This window comes from Mus pahari, chromosome 12 (genome assembly GCF_900095145.1).
Source record: "Mus pahari chromosome 12, PAHARI_EIJ_v1.1, whole genome shotgun sequence".
NCBI classification, from domain to species: domain Eukaryota; kingdom Metazoa; phylum Chordata; class Mammalia; order Rodentia; family Muridae; genus Mus; species Mus pahari.
In genome coordinates, this window is record NC_034601.1 from 37,940,367 (window position 1) to 37,953,387 (window position 13,021).

The following is a 13,021-nucleotide window of genomic DNA, read 5'->3' on the forward strand; positions in this document are numbered from 1 at the left end:
TTTTATCCAAAAACATTCAAGCAAATAGATTTTAAAGAGAAACTCTTGAGCATAATTCAGGTAAGGGATAATGAATCGTTAAGTTTAGCTAAATTGGAAGTTCTGGCAAATCTTAGTAATCCAAATCATCTTCCAAGTTCCACTGCCAAACCTAAAGATGCTAAAGCTACCATATCTGACAGTGTGTGTGACAGAACAACTGTAAGCAGAGCGGAGAATCCTTATTTCACAAAGATAAAGTACTCATCTGTTCAGTTCAGGTCTTTAGAGAAATCATGATCTTGTACATGCCATTTCTATTTTTTTTTTTTTTTGGCATTTCTTTTTTTTAATTTATTATTATTTTCTTTATTTACATTTCAAATGCTATCCCGAAAGTTCTCTATACCTCCCCCCCACACACACCCATGCTCCCCTACCCACCCACTCCCACTACTTGGCCCTGGCCTTCCACAGTGCTGGGTCATATAAAGTTTACAAGACCAAGGGCCCTCTCTTCCCAATGGTGGCCAATTAGGCCATCTTCTGCTACATATGCAGCTAGAGACTCGAGCTCAGGGTGTACTGGTTAGTTCATATTGTTGTTGCACCTACAGGGTTGCAGCCCCCTACAACACCTTGGGTACTTTCTCTAGCTCCTCCATTGGGGACCCTGTATTCCATCCAATAGCTGACTGTGAGCATCCACTTCTGTGTTTGCCAGGCACTGGCATAGCCTCACAAGAGGCCGCTATATCAGGGTCCCTTCAGCAGAATCTTGCTGGCATGTGCATTAGTATCTGGGTTTGGTGGCTGATGATGGGATGGATTCCTGGATGGGGTAGTCTCTGGATAGTCTTAGTGAGGTAACCCAATCACAAAAGAAGTCACTAGATATGCACTCACTGATAAGTGGATATTAGCCCAGAAACTTAGAATACCCAAGATACATCTTGCAAAACACAAGAAAACCAAGAAAGATGACCATCGTGTGGATACTTCATTCCTCCTTAGAATAAGGAACAAAATACCCATGAATAGGTACATTTCTAATTTTTAATGTATAAAGACAAAGCCATTTATCCTTCCTAATGTAATAAATGTTAAAAAATATACAACATAGTAACAAAACATTTCTATTTTCTCAATACAGGTTGGGAAATGGTATGCTCTATTGAAAGAAGGTATCATTAGAATGATAATATAAATATTAAAATTCAAAAATGCAAAACCACATCTATAGACAAATTCTAGCATAAGCAGTAGATTGTAAGATTTATTGTGATATCATATAAAAACCATAAAGTTATGTTTATATGTAAAGAAGAGTCAAGAAATATTGATAGGCTGGAGAGATGGCTCAGCCATTAAATGCTAGGCTCACAACCAAAAATATCAGTTTGGTTCCCAGCACCCACAGCTGTCTCTCCAGCCACCTTTGTTGTTGTTGTTGTTGTTGTTGTTGTTGTTGTTGTTGTTGGACACTGCATCCGCACACACAGACTACCAATATAGTTTAAAAAAAAACAGCTGTTAAAAAATATCATCGGTATGTAAAATGAATAAATAAGTAAATGGACAAAAAAAAAGAAAGTAAAAAGAAATATTGAGTATATGTTCATTGTTACTGGAATGTCAACCTGGAGACCCCCTAAGATCTTCTGAAATCTTATGTATACAACCCATAGAACAAGATGATTACAAGTGAAAGTTTTTTTTTCTTTTTTTTAATCTTTATATCTGTATTGAAGTAGAAGATCGGGTTCCATAATGGAGTCCAAGTTATGCTGAGGTAGACTGTGTTCTCCAAGCAAAACTTGATTTTATTTCTGAATACTGGAGAACTCATAAAAGCCCAAGAGCACCCTCTAGTGTGACTTCTGTGATAGGCTTAGGGACTTCTTGACCTTCACCATCCCTTTCAAATGACCTTTGATTTTCCAGGGTGTGCACTCTGGCTTCCTAGTGTCTGGCCTTAGTGATCAGCAAATCCCAGCAAAGATGGCAAGCTTGGGAAGTGTGTCTCTGAGTGAAAGGGCCTAACTGCTAGGACCTGGGGTCGATCGTTCTCACAGCTTTGTTTTCACTCATAAAAGACCAGTCGATGACCAACTAACTTTATTGGCTGTTAAAATGGTTTTCAGAACTAGTTAAGGGAACATAAGTGGTAGAAGTCTGTAACTCATTTGAACTCTGGGATCTGCTATAATACAGCCAGGAGCGTTTTTAATTTCCAGTATGAGGAATATGGCCAAGGTTAGTAAGGTGATTTGGGGGGATGACAACGATGTGATGGGTAGATAAGAAAACTCTAGATTTGACCAGAGTACACTGTATACATATATTTAATGATTAAATTGAATTTTATAAATAATTGATGAGCACTGATAAATAAATACTTCTAAAATGTAAAGAATGAGTAAACATTATATATATATATATATATATATATATATATATACTCTTATATTTTAGAAAGATGAATATAAGGAGACTGTGTTAACTGTAAGTTAGTTTAAGCTGTGAATATGCCATTCACTTAGATTAGTAACTGTTATATAACAATTGAAACAAGGTTAGTTATTACTTGATTTTATAAACAAGTTGACATAAAGTGCCATGGTTGGAAGGGAACTTAGCGATCTAAATCTCTCCACTTTAGACAAACAGAAGCAAAGCCCCAGTGCACCTAAATGATAAGCAACTTGGCAAGATGGTTCAAGTGGACAATGGCAGTATTAGGCACAACAGAGACTCCTTGTGCTCATTTTAGTGTCCATATGCTACAATAGCCCCATTATTAAAGAGGCTGTAATGTGATCGCATACGCTCATTCTCACTGATTTTGGACAATTCTTCATGCTTAGAGTGAAAGTGTGTGTCTTACTAGTCCCTCTCTAACTCTGTCTCCACTCTTGTATAATGGAATAAGTTACTTTCTGGATTGCTTCCAGGCAGAAGATAAATTCATGGTTATGTAATGAGCTCTCCTTATTCTAGAAACACTGTGCCACACTGTTTACTTGTCACTGACCCTTCAGTCGGATTAATATTCTAGCATTACTAGAAACTATTCCTATAAGTCTCTGCTTCAGATTCATATGTGTTCTGATGGTTTTACCTGTTAGTGTTCGCAGAGGTATTATATAATCAAATTATAAAAAATAATGGGGAAAGCTGTTGACATTCATTAAATTCAGTGTCTGTGTTGAATGTCCTTATCTAATTTGGGAAGAAAACAAGCTATTCTTGGAATTATCCAGCAGAAATCAGATCAATAACTCTTTTAAAAAGACTTTTAGGTATATGATCTGATTTCTTTAAAATAACCAAACTACTTAGCATACTTATTTTACTTTAGTTTTAGGAAATAACCATACTCTTTGTGTATTTGTGCTTTAGAATTACTGTACAAGAGTTGACATTTTGGCAAAACATATTCCATAGTAGTTCAGCAGGAGTCTGTGATCCAGTCAATTCTCAGTGCATTGCCACATTTTATATCTTGGCTTTAATAATTAAGACTCTTAGTTTTAATAGTCTTAATACCTATGCCTTTCACTATTGCTAATGTTCAGGAGATGAGATAGCTATGTAAATCAAGGCACAATATCTTAATTTCAATTGTAATAAAATATAGCTTATTTAGTGAACTTCATTTTCATTTCTTTGCCTGCTACACAATCCCTCCAATGCAGTGGGATTTTGTTTGTTTAAGAATACAAAACGAGCATATTCTAGTGCTAGAAGTGATAATGGCTCTCAAAGAGGCCACCCTCTGACTTTTAGATGAACAAACTGACACTATATAAGAAAAAGATATTGGAAATGTGTGATTGTATAACTTGACTTTCAGGAATAGGTATTTTCTTATTTTCCTAAATAGAGTTGACTCTGGAGAAACAACTATTCAGTTTTACAGGAATCCTGACCCAAACTTAACGAACACTGTGTTGTCTGTGTCTAGACTATACACACTCTATTAAACCTGGGCACATACTAGCACAGTGCAGCATGTCTGCCTGGCCAGCTTTCTAATTCTTGTCAGTTTGCAGTGATGTTAAAAACCACATTGAAACCATAAGTGACTACTGTGAAGTCTATTTCATCATTAGCTGCGACTCTAAACAGTCACAGTAATGAGGCGGCATGGACTCTGCATGGTCTACTAAATATTTTTAGGAAGTGGAAACCCCTTCTGGAGTTCTGAGAGAAACATCACTTCGAAAATGCCTTTAAAAGTACTCCAGCATAAACACTGCAGTGGAACATTTCATTAGCTTTTCGAGAACAATAAAGAAATGTGGAGCATAATAGGCTAATATGTTTAAGTGGCCTTGGTAGAACCCTACTTAACTCAGTGGGATTTTCTGCAGCATGCAGAGGTGAAAAACCATTGCCTATATATGCATTTTGTAGGGCTGCCTCCTTCCTCATTGCATACAGTGTATATCAAAGAGAAGTGACTTTCCACCTGTAATTCTAAAATGAAGAAAATCTCAAAGGACACGTTTTAGAAACATCAGTGTTTAGGTGGCATGATCAGCAACCAACAGGCTAGCTTTTGGCATCCTGGACTATTGCAAGATAGAGAAGTAATAAATTGAATATTAGTATAGCCCAGCCTCCTAGAACTTCCATTGCCATCAGGGAATAAAGATCCTAAAATACCTAAGAAAAAGACATGATGTAAGCCAAATCTTATTGGTTATAAATTACAAAGTCTAATTCAACTAATGAAAAATTATTTTGCTATTTACACTTCAAATCTATCCTGCCAAAAATTTGAATGAAGTAAAATGATAATTTAATAAAAAACAAAGTGGTAAATTTTTAGTGGTTTTATTAGGATTCAAGTAACTACACTGAATGCAGTGCTGGCCTTGCAGTATGATCTTCTGCCAATACCTTTAACTCTTGGAGTGTCTGTTTTCTCTAATATAAATTGGGACTCATTAGTCCGAGGGACACTGTGATCTTTGTAATTTGATTAAGCTTTCAGGGAAAAATGTAAATTCAGCATACAATTAAAATGTTTTAAGAAAGTTCAAAAAGACCTACATGATAACAAATTAAAAGTATTAAGTATTTTCCTTTATGTAAGTTATCATCAAAATTCATTGAAAAGTCAGCATCCGTGTTCATATGACATTGAATTAGTAATACAAAGAAAAAAAACTTTTGAATGGCAGATAGCTTGAGTGGCCGAGACAGCATATTTAAGCCGTTACATTTGTTTACCTTACTGTCAAACCCTATTCAAAATGCTATCAACTAGTTATATCGATAGATGGAATCTGTCCTTCAATTCCAGGATGTGTTTTCTATCAAATGTTCTCTTCATTGGTTTTTGGAGTCTATATGCAAAATATCATATTAACACAAATGTAAAACCCAGCTGTAATTGTTGATAGCAGTTGGGGCCATCATAAGTTCCTTCAGAAGTAAACTTGTATTGTAAATATCACCAGAGGCACTCTGGAGGAGTGTGACCCTCTAAACACCACTTACTGAAGACAGTGACTGTGGCTCCTCCTCAGACAGAGGGTCGTTTCCTAGCTACCCTCCATGCTCCAGTGGAATCTCACAGAAGGCTCCAGGCTCTCCAAGTTAACCCAACAGAGAATCAAGTGTGCTTATTTGAAAATTTACCCTTAAATATGTTTGCTAGTTTTGAAATTCTGATTTTGTGCTTTGCTTGTGTAATTCAAAAACAGCTTTAGTTTAAAAACAAAAATTGGCAAAAATACTGGTGCATTATGTGTTTTAATCACGTATGGTGTTTTGAAAATGACTCAAAATTGACAAAATTATTTCATTGTAATTACAGTTCAAATGCATGGATTTTCTTTCTCATAAATTGTGTAAAATAAAATAAAAGCAACAGACTTCTTAAATGAGTAGTATATAAATAATGAATTATATAATTATTCTATAATATAAAGTACAACAGCTATATAGGTGACATAAAGTTTTGTTATATGTGTTCACAGCCTTTATTTAAGAGGATTTGTACCTTCCATTCATATTAAAACTTTTAAATTATGCAGAGGTCTTAGAAAAATTTTTCCACTGACATGGTTAATATTCAAGCTCTAGTATCAGTCAGCCAGATTTTTCTCTTTTGTGGAGTTCTTTGATTGTTCCTATAAGAATTTTTTTTCTTGGTAATATATAAACATAGAAAGAGAAGTTTCTTTGGCTCATATTACACTCATGAGACAATGATGATGCCGAAGTCCTTTTCATAATCAGGACCTTTGTAGAGATTGCCCAGGTATTCTTAGCCAAAATCTCTCCCTCATTGTACACTACTCCAGGGCAACATGTGGTGTGCCAGCTGGATGCCCTCCCTACATGCCTCAGGTGGCCACATTTCAATGGTGCCTATAGAGCACAGGCCAAATTCTCATTCTCTGTGTTAATCAGTGGGAGAATTCCCTTAGAAAAAGGGATAGAAGCATATTTCAGGGAACTCCAAGAGATCAGGCAGATGATTAGGCCAGGACATTGTAAGTTCAGATTTTATGTAGAATTTCTATGGCGTTGTTTTAGTTGATTGAAGAATGCTAGAAAATTTAGAGATACTCCAAATTAAAAATATTTCTTTATTACCCTGTGATTTCTCAAAAGATATTTCCGCAGCATTTTCTTTGATACAGTCAGAACTCATATTGATTTGTAAACTCAAAGACAACTGATATAAACCTGTTAAATTAATCTAATGGAACCATTCTCCCATAATTTTGAAAGGATCCGATTTACATCTAGTGAACTCTCATGATAGCAATCTTTTCATTTAGATTTTGTTCAGTTCCACGGACATTAAGTAAATGTATAGTATTTGTAAAGTACTATAGGAGATACTTTCGGTAGTTCTGTATATTGCCTTATAGTATTGAATATATTTTCATATTTATTTTCTTGTTTATGGTAAGTTTTTACCTTTTAATTATTTCTTACATAAATTGTGTAAAATTTCAGATGTTATAGTTATTTGTTCTGTGTTTGTTTTGGGTAAGCCTGAAGACCATTGTAGAAAGGCATTTAGTTTTCCTTGCAAGAAAAAAAAATGTATAATTTTGACCTATTAAATTGACCATGGTGAGTTTATTTTTAATTACCTAATTGAAACTGTTCTATACTTAGCCTAAATATAATTTTTATTTACTACATTTAAGCAAATATTGTTTTTTCCATTTCATATATTTTTCTAATATAAAAGTGTGATTTATCAGAACCTATTCTTCTTGCTTACCATATATTAAATATTACTCCTCTATGAGAATAATGTTAATGTTATATAATTTCTGGATAACGGATATGTAAATGGTTACATTCCACTTAACATATACAATATTTTCTATAATTTTTGCATCTAATTCAAAATGCTATTTTTTCACTTCTGTGTTGCTATTATGGTTTTGATAATTTTTATCATCTTTTTCTTAAGTCTACATTGAAATAATTGAAAAAATACCCATTTTACTTTCATCCATCAGTTATATTTCATCCATCAGTAATATTTCACTTACACATATTGTAGAAGTAAAATTTATCATTATCATTCAAATTTTCTCAGAATTAAAAAATCATCTTTAATAGGAATTGAACAGACCGCATTTGTCATACTCAAAATTTGAAAACTTGGTTGGGATGAATTTTTTCATGATGTCAAATTTTCAAAAAGACGTTCTGCAGGAAAGCCATCCGTTATGTCATTTGGGGAGTTTGGCCCAGAGGGCAGTCATGTTGACCCCATCTGCAAAGGTTGGCTAAACTAGAATCTTGGACTAAGTAAATCCCATTCATCAAGGTCCACATAAAGTAAAGTAGGTGGGGAGCAGGAGGACAGATGGTAGGGTCGACAGCAAGAAAGTTGTTGTTGACATTGATGTAGACCCTTCTTCTTGCCAGAGTGACTCCATGGACTTCTTTTGGCATGAAAGCCTAAGCCAAAGCTATCATCTTAATGGAAGGTGAGCTGCAGGCACACTGGAGAGATCTAGACACAGTAGGTATCTAGGATTGGCTTAGATTCTGTCTATCAGCTTGACTGCCATTCCTATTTGATTGATGTGCAGTGGGGTCTGAAAGTGCTGTTTTGATGTTAAGGATTGTGTCATAAGTTTCCTGATATGGTGCACATGTCTAGATGAGATTGGACATTGACTGTCTTTGCCTATGCCAAGCAACACCAGACTTGAGTGCATTATTCTGTGGATCTGTAGCAGATGGTGAGCTCAGACATTTGGAGGGGTGTGACTTCAAACACAATATGGAGCCAACAAACTTAGCAGGTTAGTGCATGTCTTGACTTTGGCAGCTATTGCTAAACAATGGCAAAAATTTCCCGTATTACCTATTTTTACTTTGAGAAAAACTAAACACATTGGTGTTCTAGGCAACAGAAGTATACAAAGCAAGTATACTATTCTCTGTGTTAGTCATGTTGGGTGGAGAGAGCTCTTGGCATTGGCTAAATCAGCCAAGTGAGTAATTTTGGATTGTATATACTGAAACATGGTACCAATATAATTGTTACCGATGCCAATGAATCCCATAAGTAGACAAAGGAAGAGACATCACAGTACTACAAAGTCTACATATTATATTATAATATGTGACACTAAAGAGTGATTTTATATTCTTTGGCTTTCAGTTGGGTCAGAATATTCTGTTCTTTAGAAAAAGAAAAATTAAGAACATATAGTCAACAGAAACATCTTATACAAATACACTATGGAAATAAATTTATAGATGAAAGAGCCTAACAATAAATTATAGACATACAGGACAGAAAATTTCTAAAAATATTTGCTATTGTGTCTTGAGTGGATTCTGAAACCATAAAAGTCAATTTTTAATTAAGCTGTTTTTATCAGTTATAAAGGTAAAATATATCAAAGAGAATTTGCAAACAGACAAATTATGCAGCTAAATTTTAAACCCATGGTCACCATCAATTAGGGATGTTTCTAATATTTCCCCTACCTCCTTCTAACTCTATGCGTAACTCTAAAATATATGTGTTTGTATGGTTTAAAAGAGTTTTGGATCATTCTTTTGTTTTGATTCAATCGATTGCATTAACATGGAACTAGTGTGCCTCACATATATCGATGTGACATTGTTTCCTCCTTTTAATAAACTGTTTGCTTGTGTCCTTTACTCCTGTCATCATGCTGATTTGTCAGATTGTCTTTAAATGTTAAGTCATTAATTTTGTCAAACATTGTACAAAAATGTTTGTCCTAGTTTTCAAATGTCACATTATTGTCTTTGCTGTTGTTGATGTGATAAAAACTTAAATACTTGTATGAGTAATCCTGTTATATTCTCTTTTGCTGTTATATTGCCCAATAGCTTGATATTGCATAACTAGTCAACATTGTTTTCTAGTATTTCAATAGTCTAGTTTAGCCTAAAGTGTGAAATCAGTATCTTATTTAATTGTGCCTGAGTGGTTAATCTTTGTCCTCATTGACTCACACTCATACCATAGCATCATTGCATATAAATGTTAGGGGCATTGGAAGATTTTCCTTGTCAGTCCTTGTTTGGTTCCTACAGTATTTGCATGTTGTGTCTCTCACACTTTCACAGTTTATACAATTTTTAGATTGAAGCCTCCATTTTAATCTCTTATTTTCGTCTTTCCTTTCCTCTCATATCCCTTCATCCCTCTTTTTATTTTATTTTATTTTATTTTATTTTACTTTACTTTTTTGTGACAGGGTCTCATATAATTTAGGCTGTAATTGACTTTGCCATGTCATTAAGGATGATGGCCTTCCTACCCTGATCCCACTGTCTGCCAAGTGCTAGCACTGCAGGCACGCACTCCACAAACAGCTCTTCTTCATTCAGAGGTGTTTTTTGTATTGTCACCTACAAATTATTCACAATACCTTCCCTTTACTGACTTCATAAAATGGTCCAATAAAATTTTATTAAAACTATAAATTAGTATTAGTGTCTTTGTAATATTTAACATTCATATTCAGAACTATATAATATTTTCCACTATGAATTGTTATAGTCACAAGTCAATCTTAACATCGTATCTGTCTGCATCCCAGAGTTCCTAGGGACAAATGGGTCTTGGTCTTGTTTGGATTTTGGATTGTTTCAATTCTATTTTCCAAAATTTTAGTAGAAAATCTATGTCTCTTCTATTTAATGTTTGCAATTAGTTCTGTTTTCTTAGCTGTTAATAGTTTCTTTGAAGTTATTTTGAATTTTCAAGGCAATTACATTATCAGCCAACAATAATGGTTTAGTCTTTTCTCTTTTAATTGTTTAATGTTTCATTTTATTAATTAAAATTTCTAAATCATTTAAGTGATCATTGTGATATGAAGCATACTTTTTGATTATATGTATGGAAATACGACTATCATTTTTTCATATTTAATGTTCGGATAAGTATACTTGATATTGGTAAAGTAAATTAGAATTTTATTTTCTATTAATATTAGAATTGTTTTCCAGTTAAATGTGAGATATTGAGAAACATTATGAAACTCTAATTTGAACAACTGAATTTTCATGTAATGTATTTTTAATTCAAATTAATTTATTACACATTTGTTCAATCTTTACATTCGATCAGAAAAAAATTTCATTACACATTGGAATTCAATTACATTGGCCTTTCCCTTTAAAAGGCTATATAGTAATTTGGAAAATGACAGTTAAGAAATAACTTAAAGTCATTGATTTCTCATTGCTAAATAATGTTTACATTATTAGTAACAATTTAAATTTAAAATTTATTAAGAAAATAACAAAGGATTTTTATATTTAATATTTCATATAACTATGAATTTTAAAAATTGTTCAAATATAAAATGACTACAGTCAAACTTTTGGATTTTTACATCAAGAAGAATAGTGATTGAATTCTAACTAAAAACATTCATAAAATTTGGTAATACCCCACTAAATTTCAAGGTTCAATAGCATAGACTATATAGATTCTATCAAATTGGGAAACTGGATGTGTCACCATAGTTAACATAGTTAACCATTGTCTCTGGTAAATTGAATGAGATGATACATGTGTGATACTGTGATTGGAATATTGTTGATCTCAAGAGTTTCTTTGAATCACCAAGTGAGATTTCAGTAAATATTCACACAATTGTGGTTTTGGTACTAATTTTATTGCCTTTAATCACTTAATAAAATGTATCGTGATTTTACTATCTTGTGATACAGTTCATCATAGTTTAAAAATTCTTTTTGATATTGCTCTTTTAGACAGTGTATATAAATATTTTATATTTTAAGATATGCTCTTTTAACTAGATCCTTTCTCATTTAAATACATAAACTTACAAATATTTACTACTAATTTTATACATTATTCTAGTTATTATGAATTATAATAAAGAAAAACATAAGACACATACTTTCAAAGAATTTGCTTTCTGCTTGGTAGATATTAATAAAGAAAAATATAAAACAGATTGCAGTGAAATATGTATTCTTTGTGTGAACTAATATATCTAATCTTTTTAATTATTTAAAAAAAGTATTAAACATGCAATTTACCTGTTGAATATTTACCTTCCTCTGAAATAAGCTTTTTTCCATATAATCATTATCTTTTATAATTATGTAATCATTTGTTGCTGATACTTTTACATTGTGTTTATGATATTTTCCCTCCTTTGGAACTACACTGTCTAGACATATACATATACATGAATCCACATAGTATTATTGGAGATAATTCCTCTCAAAATTATAATACCTGATTTCAACAGAATGTGTATTTCTAATTTATATAATGTCTCTTATTTTTTATTACCCTATATTCTTATTTTTGTTTAAAATCTTTTATAAGGATCCAATTTAACTATATGAAGTTGTTTTCAGAATAAAAGTTGATGCTACATAGGGATAAGATTAATATATGCCAAAAACCTCACACTGTAAACCTTTTCTTTCATTAAAGAGCTTGTCCAGTACTGTAGGACCATTCGCCAAAGAACTGACTTGCAAAGTAGGAGGAATCTGTGTGCTGATACAAAGTTTTAGCACATCTACTAAAAGTGATGCTAGCAGGAAATGCTGGTGTATTAATGTCAATGTTTTCATCCTTTGGACTTAAATTATCTTTTTTTGTTGTTTGTTTTGTTTTTGGTTTTGATTTTATTCTTTATAGCTTACCATTTTAAACTGTAGCACCAGTTTCATGTTCTTAAAATGCTATAATATTTTGTAATATTTTATCCCTTCTCAACTTTATACACTGTCATAAAATGGTATATGTCACCAACCATGATAGTTGGCCTTATGGAAATGTTATTCTATGTTAATGAATAAATAAATCTATTGATTAAAAACAATATAGTTTCCAGATCTGAAGGCCTTTCTTGGCCTTACTGTGAGCCTCCTTTGTGGTATCATTTGTTTGAGGTCTTGTTAAAATGTAAATAAATTATGAACAGCACACTTCCACTATTTACCCAACTTACTATATTGAAACAACTGTCTTGATGGAGCACAGATTGATATGTAGTGTGTTTCTGTACTGAACCAAGTGAAGAAGGCGTTATATGAATATTTAACAGAACCTACTTCATTACAGGTTTTAAAAGTATTTTATGAATTGTAGATAATCTGAGCCATGGGATATGATATAATTCTGCATAACAGAGTTCATAGAAAGAAGATAAGTCCTCAAACAGAATTGGATTAGGCTCCTGAGAAATATGTGTTGGGGCTTTTATAGCACTTTAACTTTATAAGCATATCTCACATTTAATTTTGCATATTACTATTGTAGTACTATAATAAATATAGCAGGAATGAAAATACAAAAGTAAGGATGCTTCCTAAAACAATTTGTCTTTACTCTAATGCACTTTTTTCTCTAATGTTTTAGTTTCAAATATGCCATTTTGTTTCTCTTGAGAAGCAATTGCTAACCTCCATAATTTTGGAGAAAATTTAAATCTGTGTAATGCTTTTCTCTTTCTCTCTCTCTCTCTCTCTCTCTCTCTCTCTCTCTCTCTCTCTCTCTCTCTCT

General features: G+C 32.9%; 1 protein-coding gene and 1 pseudogene across 19 annotated transcripts in view; both read left to right on the forward strand.

The window, feature by feature from the left end:
- Zbtb20 (zinc finger and BTB domain containing 20) overlaps nt 1-13,021 on the forward strand; it is a 726,359-nt gene that overhangs the window by 269,923 nt on the left and 443,415 nt on the right. Inside the window, exon 1 of one of the 19 annotated variants that reach the window (XM_029544675.1) lies at nt 7,861-7,993. The exons of the other annotated variants lie outside the window; for them this stretch is intronic. The gene's annotated coding sequence lies outside the window, so the exon portion shown is untranslated. Of the gene's footprint in view, nt 1-7,860; nt 7,994-13,021 lie in introns of those variants that run through there. 19 annotated transcript variants of the gene reach the window in all.
- Nucleotides 7,695-13,021, forward strand: part of LOC110329416 — a 14,263-nt pseudogene continuing 8,936 nt past the window's right edge.